The sequence below is a fragment of the Chiloscyllium plagiosum genome, chromosome 14, assembly GCF_004010195.1.
Source record: "Chiloscyllium plagiosum isolate BGI_BamShark_2017 chromosome 14, ASM401019v2, whole genome shotgun sequence".
Classification (NCBI taxonomy): Eukaryota; Metazoa; Chordata; class Chondrichthyes; order Orectolobiformes; family Hemiscylliidae; genus Chiloscyllium; species Chiloscyllium plagiosum.
Window position 1 is genome coordinate 42,904,680 of NC_057723.1, and position 10,431 is coordinate 42,915,110.

General features: G+C 41.9%; 1 long non-coding RNA gene across 1 annotated transcript in view; it reads right to left on the reverse strand.

Moving 5' to 3' along the window:
- Positions 1 to 946: 946 nt before the first annotated feature.
- The window catches only part of LOC122556919, an 89,234-nt gene continuing 79,749 nt past the window's right edge, over positions 947 to 10,431 (reverse strand). Inside the window, exon 3 of the long non-coding RNA XR_006313703.1 lies at positions 947 to 1,704. This is a non-coding gene — a long non-coding RNA (uncharacterized LOC122556919). The remainder of the gene's footprint in view (positions 1,705 to 10,431) is intronic.

Consider the following 10,431-nt stretch of genomic DNA (forward strand, 5'->3'; position numbering starts at 1 on the left):
CTTTTCAGGTTTCACAACATCCTTCCAATAGGAAGGAGGCCAGAATTGCATGTAATATTCCAACAATGGCTTAACTAATGTCCTGTATAGCCACAACATGACCTCCCAACTCCTGTACTCAATACTCTGATCAATAAAGGAAAGCATACCAAATGCTTTCTTTACTATCCTATCTACCTTTGACTCCACTTTCAAGGAGCTACGAACCTGCACTCTAAGGTTGTTTTGTTCGGCAACACTCCCTAGACCTTACCATTAAGTGTATAAGTCCTGCTAAAATTTGCTTTCCTAAAATGCAGCACCTCACACCTATCTAAATTAAACTCCATCTGCCACTTCTCAGCCCATTGGTCCATCTGATCTGAGGTAATCTGAGGTAACCTTCTTCACTGTCCACTACACCACCAATTTTGGTGTCATCAGCAAACTTACTAACTGTACCTTTTCTGCTCACATCCAAATCATTTATATAAATGACGAAAAGTAGTGGACCCAGCACCAATCCTTGTGGCACTCCACTGGTCACAGGCCTCCAGTTTGAAAAACAACCCTTCACATCACTCTCTATCTCTTACCTTTGAGCCAGTTCTATATCCAAATGGCAAGTTCTCCCTGTATTCCATGAGATATGACCTTGCTCACCAGTCTATTATGGGGAACCTTGTCAAACGCCTTACTGAAGTTTATATAGATCACATCTACTGCTCTGCCGTCATCAATCTTCTTTGGTCGCTTCTTCAAAAAACTCAATCAAGTTTGTGAGACATGATTTCCTACGCATAAAGCCATGTTGACTATCTCTATTTCAGTCCTTGCCTTTCCAAATACATGTGCATCCTGTCCCTCAGGATTCCCTCCACAACTTGCCCACCACTGACCTTAGGCTCATTGGTCTATCGTTGCCTGGTTTGTCCTTACCACCTTTCTTAAATAATGGCACCACATTAGCCAATCTCTAATTTTCTGGCACCCCATCTGTGACTATCGATGATACAAATGTCTCAGTAAGACGCCCAGAAATCACTTTCCTAGTTTTCCACAGAGTTCGAGGGTACACCTGATCAGATCCTGCGGATTTATCCACTTTTATGTGCTTCAAGACATCCAGCACTTCCTCCATATAGTCCCTCCTTTCCTCTGGTTGGGTTGCAGCCCATTTCTGTTATTCACCCAGTATAGGTGCCAATTCTAAGCTATCTGCTAAGGTACACACTGATCAGGAGCTGAACTGGAAGTGTCCAATCACATGACAGTGCCTCCTCATCAATGGTGTAGGAAACTGTCCTCAAACACAACTTCAGAAGGAGAGTGTTAGTATGAGGCGGGGATATGAACAATGGTCATGCTATCTGCACCTTTCACTTTTGGCCATATCTCGAGATGTGGATGAGGATGGTAACAAGCTGCCACCCTGGATAACCTCAGTGGCACAAGATGACATGAGTTCTGTTGATGCGAACCCTATGTTTATATGTCATCTCCTCACCCAGAAGTTAGCTCTGGACTTAAGTAAGGTTAAAAACAATGCCACTCTTAACTTCTTCACTGTGGCACCATATTGAAGCTTGAAAACTGCTGAGGTCCTCAGTGAGTGGTTGATAGGGAAGAGAAGATCAATTGGCGGAGGGGAATTGGATTGGTCATCGATGTCTTGGAGCTCAAAACCAAAATTTCAGCTCCCAACCGTGATTTTGAGAAGGGTTCCTGCAAAAGATCAAAAGACACTAATTTGAAGAACAGGGGAGTTACCACTAGTGTTTTGGCTAATATTTATTTCTCAATCTACATCCTAGAAAATAGACAAACCAAAAACAAAAAAATGATACTATTGTGAGACTTTGCTTGTACAAGTTAGCAACCTCATTATAATTGTGTCTACACTTAGAAATATTCAACTGGATATAAATGTTTTGAGGTTCTCATTGTCATGAAACACAATATGAAAATATAGGCTTCTCTTTCCCTCAAAGAGGCTTTTGAATAGAGTCATAGAGTTTCCTTCTCATGCTCTCGGTTTCCCTGATATTATGAGTGAGTGTGGGTTCGTAGATACATACTTGTCATGTTGACCAGAGAGATGGACTTTAGAAGGAATAGATTTTCTGGTGAATGCAATTCAATCACAGAAATATTGTAATGGGAAGTGGGAAATCATGCATAGCATTAGTTGGAAAGACAGATTGCCACATGGTATTATATTTTTGTGAAATGTAATGCAGTTGTAACGAGATGAGATGTATCTTGTTTCTTCAACTCCTTAAAGTGAAACTTGCCACCTAGTAATTAATGTTTGCATTACATTGGTTTCAGTTGGTTTGTTAATGTAAAGGGTTTTTGTATTAAAGCGAAGTCCTGTCCTAGTGATTATTTTTCAATTGATGTTGTGGGCATTTTTTTTGTTTTCTTTTTAAAGCATTATTAATCTCTCTGGGAATCATTGTATTATTTTGGGCTGCAGTTTGAACTTGTGTCCTGGTAGTGTTCTGGTTGGGTTGCTCATTGCACAGTTTGTGCCAAAATAAGTTACTTACAAACATGAATGCCTCTTGGATTTTCTTGAAGCATTGTGCCTGACCAGTAGAATAAAGAGAGCACAAACAGCAGGACACATTGTTAAGAGAGGGAAGAGGAGGAAGATAAGGGCTGTAAATTTTTTTACCAAGAATTGTTTTCCTGTTGGCTTCAATGATGGTGAATACTTGAGACAAATTCACTTCATAAATGATGTTATGATGGAGAAATCTGACAGCTGCTACAAATAATGTAGCGATTGTTATGAGGTCAGCCAAAGTGATCCTCATAGAATATGAGTTTCTTGATTGGGTCTGTTAATCTGGTCCAACTCGGAAGCTCTGGTTGACAGATATAAACAGGAGGGTCAGAGGTTCTGTTCACTTGAGAGCTGGCTCTGAGGAAGCCGGACCAGTGTCAAACACTCTCCATGTGTAAATAGAGGTTGACTTGGCGACAGGACACTGGCCTCTGTGGATTTATTTTAAATACAGTTGTAACCTCATACTAATCAAGACTATCATTGTCCATGGTTGTCCAGGTGTTGCAGCCCATAACTTTTATGTTCCAGGCTGCTGCTGGGGATGTAAACAACATCTTACTGAAGTATAGCTGCCTCTAACTAATGTTAGTTACTGACTGTATTGGGTCTCTTGGTAATGCATGCAGCCAACTAACACCACAGGGAGTGCCTGCTGTTCAATGTAATTATTTAAAAGAGCAGGTTGCTGCAGTTTAATATGCTGTCTACAGAATAGTGATGAAACACATGTTTATCAAGATCTCTGCATTCATTCCCCTATCTGCTCAGCATTTCATGTTGTTGACCATCCTGTTTCCCCTTGATAATACATTGCCCAACCTTCTCAGCATTTAAAATGTTTTCTATTATTTCCTACAATTTTATTAGGCTTAAAGTGATGCTTAAAATTGGTAAAGATACTGCACAAATCTTATTTACTTCTCTACTAAAATGATTTGATTTGATGCTTTTCACAGGCGTGTTAAGAATAACAAATTCATTTTTGACACTAACAAAGCAATCTTTTTACTTTCTGCTGATTTATATTAGTTTGAACTTTATCTGCAATTTGATGTAATGTATTTAAATTGCTGTGAAAAATCAATTTATGTTGCTATTGTAGTCCCTTTAAAAATCACAGTCAAGAGCATCCATTCTGAAAAAAAAGCAATACAATTGTCTCAGTTGAGTCCACCTGACAATGTTGATGTTCAATGTATGCAGTAAAAACAGCCACATGCTTTATGTGCACTGTGATTGATAATGGTTCAGTGTAAGTGAGTGCCATGAACAATTCAAATCACTTGTCTGTAAAATAGAGTAAAGCAGAATACCATTTTACAAAAGATTTATGATCTATTTAAATAAAGTATCAATGGGAGACTTATCCAGTTAGCGTCCTTTTGTTGTAGTCATGTAGAAATGTTAAAACTTATGTTTATGTTTAATTTACAAATCAAACATGATAATTCTTATCATGCTAATTGAGTAAGAATTGAATACAGTTATTAGCATTGCATTTCAAGTACCGCAATTCTCTTCCTTATTTTCTCTCCTGCAACTATTTCTCAATTATCCTCCTGCACAATTCCTCAGAAGTGCTTCAAGAGTCCACCTTTGGTCCCCTCCTGCTTTTCTTCTCAGAGCTGACTCCTATGATATAGTTTTAAAACATAAAAGGGGCAAAATTCGACACCAGCAGAAGATATACAGCTCAATTTCCCACACTTCATCATTCCCAAACCCACAATTGCTATCACAACTCGTTCCTCATGCTGATAACTTCACCTCACTTTCGCACCATAAACACTGCTGCAAACTTCACATCCATTTCACAAAGCTTGCTCGCACAGCAAACTGCTCATCTGTAGTAAACATACCACCCAAACATATCACAGCATACTCAAGTAAGACACTTTCCTGCCTCATATAGTAAAACATAATTTAAAGATTGGAGTGGCGAACCATGGGATACAAACATTTCAGCATGTCCTTCTCTATAGAGGTGGTGATACAATGAGACTGAAACCATCAAAGCTGATGGAATCCCTCTTGTGTAATCCACCTTCCCACATCCCAAGTCCTCTTCAGACCACTCCCTCTTCTAATTTACAGGCTGCAGAGGATGTAAGCATGCTTATTTTTCCTACTTCATTCATTTATGCCTGGCTTCATGCATTTGACCTATCATATACATTAGAACAGAAACATACTGAGCAGTGTTCAGATGAAAGGTGTATGACATATTAGATTTTAGGTTAATTTTTCAAAAAGATCAGAAAGTCATTTGGAACAGTGATCCAAATTCCAAGAAACACATGGCTTTAGTCATGCATCTGGCATCTGTGATGTCAGTGGGTGAAAGGTTTATAAACGTGAATTTATAAACAGACTAGAGGATCTTAGATTAACAGTTGACTGCAGTTCAGAAGTGAGAACAGTTTTTTCTGAAATATGGAAAATTTTTCACTTCAGCTCAGGGGAATGAGTTATCCCGTGGGGTGCTTTAAATTCATTGATCTTTCAAGCTGGCAAACCCTGCAGAGAAATCTATAGGTTGTTAGAACTAAAACAAAAGGTATAAGGAATCAAAATTGTAAAAGGATCATGCCAGCAGAATCAGAAGAGAATTGTAAAACTGCCTCAAAATAGTCCAAGTAAACAGGGAAGAGCTAGTTAAGTTAAAAATCAAAGAGTTGAGATTGGAGTGATACTTCTCTGTAATTGAGTATTTTTAAAAGTATATTGCTGGGCAGCAGATTGAGACTTTCTTTTGCTGTTTTATGTTAAGATCTTTCTAACTGTCTCAAATACATAGCTTTGTTTGTTTTTCATCTGTGTAATAAACTTGTGTTCTGTTATTGAAGATCATTTACAGTTTCCTGTAAATATGTTTCAGTGATGAGTCGCCAAGTGGAAAATAACACACAATCCATCAACTAAAAGCAAAATTCTATGGATGCTGGAAATCTGAAAGTGAAAGAAAAACTCAGTAGGTCTGGCAACATCTGTGGAGAGAGAAAGAGTTAATGTTTTGAGTTCAGTATGACTGTCTCAAAATGTTGACTGTTTCTCTCCACAAATGTTTGCAACCCGCTGAGTTTCGCAAGCACCTTTCTTATATTCTGTATATTTTATCAAGCCAGGTTTCATTCTGGGATTTGACTTGCCTGGTATTTCCACCAGCTGGGATTGTAACAGTTGGAAAAGAATGTATTGTGCAAGAGGAAGGAAAGACAATTTGATGACGATGAAATGTCTCAACTCAATCTCATACTATCAGTAGCCAGCTTAGATAGCTTAACTGTGGTATACTTTAGAGGGCAACACAGATGCAAGGTCTGCATAAAATGATTAGGAGCAATAACAACAGCACTGCTCACTGGGCTTCAGTGCCAGTGGAAGCTTTACCAAAGCCATGTCGGAGAGCTTCAGCATGTTTCAATCCCAACCAATCAGTTTGCCATCTCTTGCTGGCATTTTTAGATCCAGATAGGCAAATAGAGGCGAAAGGCTTTTCATTATCAGTAGTTCCACTGTGAGAAATGGCAGGCACAATAGGGGTCTTTGAAAAGGAATACTTACAGTGACCTCAGAGCTCAGCTAAGTGGACTGCCTCGCTGGGGGCCAGTCAAGCAGGCTCCACAGAAGGATGGAAGAGGCTTTTGTTTAAGGGTTTAGGGCAAAGTGTTTTGAGGGCATGTTCCTTGCTCCATAGATTCCCTCAGTTGCCCAAGAGCATAGGTTGACAGAAAAGTAGCAACCAGCCTCCTTGCCAGGACACCAACTCACCCACCAACTTAAAACAGGTGACCTGCCCTGATGTCACGCATAACCCTCTTGTGGCTGGAATATCAGTAGTGCTGAGAAGCAGCTCTCTATTTGACCTATAAGTTGCTACTTATGGGCCTCAATTTGTATAATGATAAAACCAATCTAAACTTTTTAAAATTCATTCACAGGATGAGAGTGTTGCTCACTAGGCTAGCATTCATTGCTAGCCTTAATTATCCAGAGAGCATGATGTGGACATGCAGGAGTTGGACTAAGTGGACAATGTCAGGTTATCATCCAAATGGTTATTTGAAATCACAAGCCATTGGAGCACTGCTCCTTCAACAGGTGAAGTGGAGGAAAGCGCGCAGGCACAGAATTTATAGGCAGAGTTAATTGCAAGATAATTGCAAGATAATTCCTGGTAATTAAGAGGGTCAAAAGATAATACAAGTCATGTGAGTGGAGTGTTGAAAGGCTGAATAACAAATCTTTGCAGGTGATCAAAAGTGTGTCAAACAGTGAGAGTAAAGTGTCCAGCTGAATAGCAAGTGAAGGGATGACCTATGATCAGATAAATTAAGGCAGAGATATAATTTCAAAAGCATAAAAAATAAGATGGTGCGAGAGATAAACAAAATGACTGGAATAACATGATAGATATAAGAGTTGCATGATGAGGGTTTTACCAAAGTAACAAGTAATCCAAAGCTGTACAAACCAATTAAGGTGGAGAGATAATAACAAACTATCAAGGTGATGGTGATTAAACAGAACAGTAAGGAAGACTTTGCAATCACAGAACAGTGTGGTGGGGTTACATGTGACATGACACGAATCCAAGATCACGGTTGAGGCCGTCCTCATGGTTATGGAACTTAGCTATCAGTTTCTGCTCGGTGATTCTGTGTTGTTGTGTATCTCGAAGACTGCCTCGGAGAACGCTTACCTGAAGATTGGAAGCTGAATGTCCTTGAGCGCTAAACTGTTCCCCGACTGGGAGGGAACACTCCTGTCTGGCGATTGTTGTGTGGTGTGTGCTCATCTGTTGCAATTTAAAATAAACCTGTCAGGCTATAACCTGGTGTCGAGTAACTCTTGACTTTATCCAGAGGGCAGTTGACCACCAACCACATTGCTGTGGGACTGAAGTTATATGTAGGTCAGACCAAGTGAGAATAGCAGATTTCCTGTTCTGAACGACATTAGTGAACCAGATGGATTCTTATGACAATCGCAATGGTTTCATGGTCATCAGTAGATTCTTAAAAATTGAATTCAAAACTAAGCCATTTCCAAAAGGTGGGATTTGAACCCAGCTCTCTTGAGTATGAGCTAAGTTTCTGGATTAAAAGTCCAGTAATAATACCACAGGGCCATGGCCTCCTATTTCAATTCTGTGGATTTAAACGGGCAAAGTCAGGAAGGTAACAAGTTTCCATCCAAAAGTTTGGGTCCACAGTTATGTTAGCAGAGTTGAACATGACCTTCATGCTGGAAAGGAAGGACCTCAAGACCTGAATAAAGCTCTGTGCCCAGCTGGAGATAGATTCATCTGCACTCCTCAGTGGAGACAACAGGTTTGCTTGAAAGCGTTTAATGAACAAAGTATTGTGGGATCAGCATGCAATGAATTACCACAGCTTTCATTTCTGCTGAATAAGGATGAATTGTGGATAAGGATGACTGGTGAAGGATGCTTTGTGTATTTCTTAAGTTTTGGAACATGCTAGTTTGGTCACTGTTTATTATTGCAAAGATATGAAGGTTCTTAATTATATCGATACCCATTTCAAGAATGATGGAGTTTGGAAGGATGGAAGTGTATATATGGTGTCAGATTGTGTACCCTTTAGTTGATTGTAATTTATTGTTTGTGCATGCATGGAGTGTAGAGCTGGAGATGGATAATTGCTGTAAGTGTTTTAAGTAAATTACTGTTTTCTGTCATCATGCTGGAATTGTGGAATGGGGTATCTGAGTTCCTACAGTAAATTGTAATAAAAGAATGAAACAATCTAATCACACCAGGATCATATTACATGATTTATTATTGTGTAACATGAATGCAGTAACGTTTAAGATCTAACTCTGCAGTTGTTAGAAACTGATGTGGAGGTTTAAAGTCACAAATTGAAAAAGAATAGGACAACAGATGGATTGGTAAGGCAATCAAACATTAAGGGAAGAAGGCAGGAGAATGAGATTGAGAAACATAACAGATATGATCAAATGGCAGAGCACCACAGAGATCCAAGTTAGCCTTGGTGTGGGACATTTCAGACAGACCTCATCCACTCAACCCATGTCTTTCTGATTTCTTCTGATATTCTTCATATTTTTTTTCTTTTCCTTTATCACTCTCCTTGCTTCTCCGGTCCACAGACTCCCAGACTCCAGACAGACTTTGGGCCCTTTGTGCAGGTGTGGGAGACTCTCAGTGACACAGTGTCACAGACTCTCAGTGATCCAGCATGGCAGAGTCTCAATGACCCAGTGTCACAGACTCTTACTGATCCAGCATGGCAGACCTCAGTGGGCCAGTGTGGCAGACTCTCAGTGACCCACTGTGGCAGACTATCAGTGACCCAGTGTGGCAGACTCTCAATGACCCAATATCGCAGACTCTCAGTGACCAGTGTGACAGACTATCAGTGACCCAGTGTGGCAGACTCTCAATGACTCAGTGTGACAGACTCTCAGTGACCCAGTGTCACAGACTCTCAGTGACCCAGCATGGCAGACTCTGAGAGACCCAGTGACACAGACTCACAATGACCCAACGGAGCAGACTCTCAGTGACCCAATGTCGCAGACTCTCAGTTACCCAGTGTGACAGACTCTCAGTGACTCAGTGTGGCAGATTCTCAATGACCCAGTGTGGCAGTCTCTCAGTGGGCCAGTGTGGCAGACTCTCAGTGGGCCAGTGTGGCAGACTCTCAGTGAACCAGTGTGATAGACTCTCAGTGACCTAGTGTGACAGACTCTCAGTGACCCAGTGTGGCAGACTGTCTGTGACTCAGTGTGGCAGACTCTCAGTGACCCAGTGTAGCAGACTCTAAGTGGGCCAGTGTGGCAGACTCTCAGTGACCCAGTATTGCAGACTCTCAGTGGGCCAGTGTGCCAGACTCTCAGTGACCCAGTTTCACAGACTCTCAGTGACGCAGTTTGACAGACTCTCAGTGACCCAGTGTGGCAGACTCTCAGTGGCCCAGTGTGGCAGACTCTCAGTGACCCAGTGTAGCAGACTCTAAGTGGGCCAGTGTGGCAGACTCTCAGTGACCCAGTATTGCAGACTCTCAGTGACGCAGTTTGACAGACTCTCAGTGACCCAGTGTGCCAGACTCTCAGTGACCCAGTTTCGCAGACTCTCAGTGACGCAGTTTGACAGACTCTCAGTGACCCAGTGTGGCAGACTCTCAGTAACCCAGTGTATTAGACTCTCAGTGACCCAGTGTGGCAGACTCTCAGTGACCCAGTGTGGCAGACTCTCAGTGACCCAGTGTATTAGACTCTCAGTGACCCAGTGTGGCAAACATTCAGTGACCCAGTGTGGCAGACACTCAGTGACCCAGTGTAGCAGACACTCAGTGGGCCAGTGTGGCAGACTCTCAGTGACCGAGTGGGACAGACTCTCAAAGACCCAGTGTGGCAGACTGTCCGTGACTCAGTATGGCAGACTCTCACTGACCCAGTGTAACAGACTGTGAGTGCCCCAGTGTGGCAGACTGTCTGTGACACAGTGTGGCAGACTCAGTGACCCAGTGTAGCAGACTGTCTGTGACTCAGTGTGGCAGACTCAGTGACCCAGTGTAGCAGACTCTCAGTGGGCCAGTGTGGCAGACTCTCAGTGACCCAGTGTATTAGACTCTCAGTGGGCCAGTGTGGCAGACTCTCAGCGGGCCAGTGTAGCAGACTCTCAGTGACCCAGTATGACAGACTCTCAGTGACCCAGTGTGGCAGGCTCTCAGTGACCCAGTGTGGCAAACATTCAGTGACCCAGTGTGGCAGACACTCAGTGACCCAGTGTAGCAGACACTCAGTGGGCCAGTGTGGCAGACTGTCCGTGACTCAGTATGGCAGACTCTCACTGACCCAGTGTAACAGACTGTGAGTGACCCAGT